This window comes from Berghia stephanieae, chromosome 13 (genome assembly GCF_034508935.2).
Source record: "Berghia stephanieae isolate SIO BIC M18660-M18661 chromosome 13, UCSD_Bste_1.3, whole genome shotgun sequence".
Lineage (NCBI taxonomy): Eukaryota > Metazoa > Mollusca > Gastropoda > Nudibranchia > Aeolidiidae > Berghia > Berghia stephanieae.
This window is the reverse complement of record NC_088372.1, coordinates 6,604,734-6,608,204: the sequence shown is the minus strand read 5'-3', so window position 1 is coordinate 6,608,204 and position 3,471 is coordinate 6,604,734. Positions and strand designations below refer to the sequence as shown.

Below are 3,471 nucleotides of genomic sequence, written 5' to 3'. Positions count from 1 at the left end.
ACTTACTGGGTAGGTGTGTATTGTATCGATGTGTTCGAGAGAACTTCACGGTGTGTACTCATGAATGACAGCTCTGATCTGATTGAACCCCAACCTTACACATCACGAAAATTAAATGATTATTAACATTGTTTCGATTCGGTGGAGATACCAAAGAAACTGAAAATGGAAAGATGAGACATGTTTTTAATGAAGTTATTATACGTAAGTTTTTAAGTTGTTTTGTTTTTGTTTTTTGTTGTTGTTATTTTGTTTTGTTTTTGATTTTTTACGAAGTTTTTCAAAATACCTCTTGTCAAATACACAGACCATAATCGGAGACATGGAATTTTTCTGATATTAATTACCCTCAAAAAAGGTAATTTTGTTTCGTTCATGGTAAAGATAAAACATGAATTCAATGTGAGCAACTGAGTATATTTACTGTCTATGATGCGAGTGGCAGACGCATTAGGAATTCGTCCCCGTTAGTTTTAGTGTCACTTAACCCACTCCTCCCAGCCATTTTTAGAATCCCCCCCCCCCCCCCCCCCCCCCCCGAAAATTCACACCCACCCGATACAAAATAGACTTCTCTTACACAGTGTTTGGGAGGCCTTCCGAAAGCTCCTACATACCCAGTATTTTCGTGTTTTTTTTTATAATGTTCTAGTAGGGAGTTTGGGAGGGGGGAAACTTTCGGATAAAGACAACGCTGTTAACGACCAGGTACTCATTTTACACCTGAGTACGGACGGTGAGAGAATGTGAGTAAAGAGCCTTTTCCAAGGGACTTAACTATGCGCCGAGCGAGCGAGGCTCGAACCCAGGACCCTCCGATCCGAAAGCGAGTGCCATACCACTAGACCACATAGCCGCATAAAAACAAACTAACCACTCATCAGAGTTGAAGGATCTTGACCTGTGTTGACCTTTTATTATTCCAAACACTTGCACGAATTTAGAAATATAAATGTTGATAACAATACTGGATTACTAAAGAACACACGTTGATATCAAGTATTGATAACTATGATACTTCATGTAACAAGATAAGAACATTTAAATTTGTTACAGTGACTGACATAATAAGCCGGATGGTGAAAAGGTTTGAACTGAGATATTGCCGTTTAGTTAACCCTCTCCTTACCACCTGCAGCAAAATCATCACATTTGTTACGACACAATATAAACATTTTTCCTATTCATATTTATTTTGAACATCGCGAACTTTGAAGAACGATCTTTGTTTGATTATTAAGAACATACGGTTGTTTTGTAGAGAGCTTGTTTGAGTTTTAATAATCAGTTTTTCTGCTGGGTAAGCCTGCCATTTTTGGGAAAATACCGAAAATGATCGGTAAGGAGAGAGTTAAAAGGTCAATTTTTTATCAAAAATGAGTTCTTGTCATAAATGATTAATTCAACCCTTTTTTTTTACATCTTCGGGAAATATCAAAGCTTAATTTCACTTCTAAATATTTTTTTTACAGCTAGTCACGTTGAAAAAGTATGAAATTTGAGAAAAGTTGCTGGATACCTTTCCCATACATCTGACCATAACTTCATGAAAAATCACCCGATTTACTTCAAATAAAGATTAAAATGCTCTGGGGAGCATATTCTTTCAGAAAATGCAAATAATGCAAATCCAAAATGTTCATATTCCGACTGATTACGTCACACACTGACACATTTATTAAGATCAAGACTAGCGACTACTTAACTAAAATATGGCCTAATCTTTAATCTAAACTGTGATCAAAAGCAAGCCGACATTGGGCTGGCCTTTTTCATAAGGGAAAAATGATAAAATGATCGGGATACGACGCAGGAGAGTGGGCAATAATTGTGATCCGTCATCTCTTAACGGTAATCTGTCGATGCAAAAAAAAAAAAATAATAAAAACAAAAAAAAAAAACCCAAAAAAAAACAACAACAAAACTGATTTCTTAAGTTAAATTGACAAGAAATGTGAAACTTAAAAAAAAATAATTCAGCTTTTACGTAGCGCAACATCCACTAAACGTGCTCAAAGCTCTTTACAAGAAGTCCCGAGCCAACTTACGTAATATCTAAGACGAAATAATATATGTTACGATATATTAATATTACAATTTTTCCGATAGAGACAACGCTGTTAACGACCTGGTACTCATTTCACACCGTTGTCTTTATCGGGGGAAAATGTAATATCGCCTAACAGGCGTCATGTCCCGAACTACATGTTTAGTGTTGTTGTTGGCCAGGGACCCATTGTAAAGCGCTTTGAGCACGTTTAGTGGATATTGCGCTATATAAAAGCTCAATTTAAATTTATATTTATACCCCTCAGACACATTACCGTTTCAAGACGATGGGTTACAATTTATTTGATACCTGCAGTGTAAACAAGAGTTATTTTAGAATGATGGGAATGTAGATTTTTATTTATATAAATATTAACCGTAACCATTTAACTTTCGCACCCTGGAAAGCCATGTATTTAAACATTTGGCCAGAAAACTCGTCCTTCAAATATCGATCGATTTAAATGACCCTCATCTTGGAAAAAATATCAAACCTGGGACTTCGCGAAGTCCCAGGTTTGAGATATTTTTCCAAGATGAGGGTCATTTAAAACGATCGATATTTGAAGGACGAAATTTCTGGCCAAAATTTTAAATACACGGCAGTTAACGAGATAATTATATAATTATTTTGAAACACTTCCTAATTCACTTTTTTAAAAAGAGAACTCACAAAACAATGAAAATATTAAAACAATCTAGATTAGGATAATGTGGAATGGTTTTCCCCACGGAATAAAACCACAGAAATTGCCTTTCACAATGAAATAAAAATCCCAGCTTTAACAGTATTCCGTTTCGAAATATTATTACACTGTAAATATTGTATTCACAATAAAAACCTTTTTGAAATAAAAACCTTTTCGATGAAAATGAATCTTAAAACCTTGGTCCCATAAAACGCAAGCAGCGACAAGACTGAGCAAGCATCAATAATAAAATTGAATGTAAAAGATTGAAGTTGTAGGTACGGGGCCTGTTGTTTCTGCTCTATTGACTGTGACTGTCACAGCAGACGACGACGACGAGAGAGAGAGAGTTAGAATGCCAGATTGTTTAGGCTTAGCATGCCAAAACAAAATTTCAAGAAAAAAAATAAATTAAATATTCCCTTTATTCATCCCTGAGGGGAAATGTTTTCTTTATAATGATCTATTCCAATGGAAGCCTGGAATAACCCAGGCGTCAGCAGCCGTGCAGCGCCGCAAAGTGAGCTAAGGCTAGGTGACTCAATGTCACACAGTGCGACGGGTAGTCGAACTCGGGTACCTGTCGGGTACGAAGCTAAAACCCATACTGCTGAGCCACGCTGTCCCACTGTTTTTAGATATCAATTTCTACTATGATACGCAAATTAAGACTGCATATTCATTTTCCTTAAAACTTAGCCATATGAACATGGGATCTTGTTTTACCAGTATA

The 3,471-nt window shown here is 36.2% G+C and overlaps 1 protein-coding gene across 8 annotated transcripts in view; it reads right to left on the bottom strand.

Annotated features, from left to right (window-relative positions):
- LOC144958990 (uncharacterized) overlaps positions 1 to 3,054 on the bottom strand; it is a 196,130-nt gene extending 193,076 nt beyond the window's left edge. For 6 of the 8 annotated variants that reach the window (XM_078891299.1, XM_078891294.1, XM_078891297.1 and 3 more), the window contains exon 1: positions 2,909 to 3,054. The gene's annotated coding sequence lies outside the window, so the exon portion shown is untranslated. The remainder of the gene's footprint in view (positions 1 to 2,908) is intronic. The other 2 variants (XM_078891295.1, XM_078891298.1) reach the window with 1 other exon arrangement.
- Between the last annotated feature and the right edge of the window lie 417 nt (positions 3,055 to 3,471).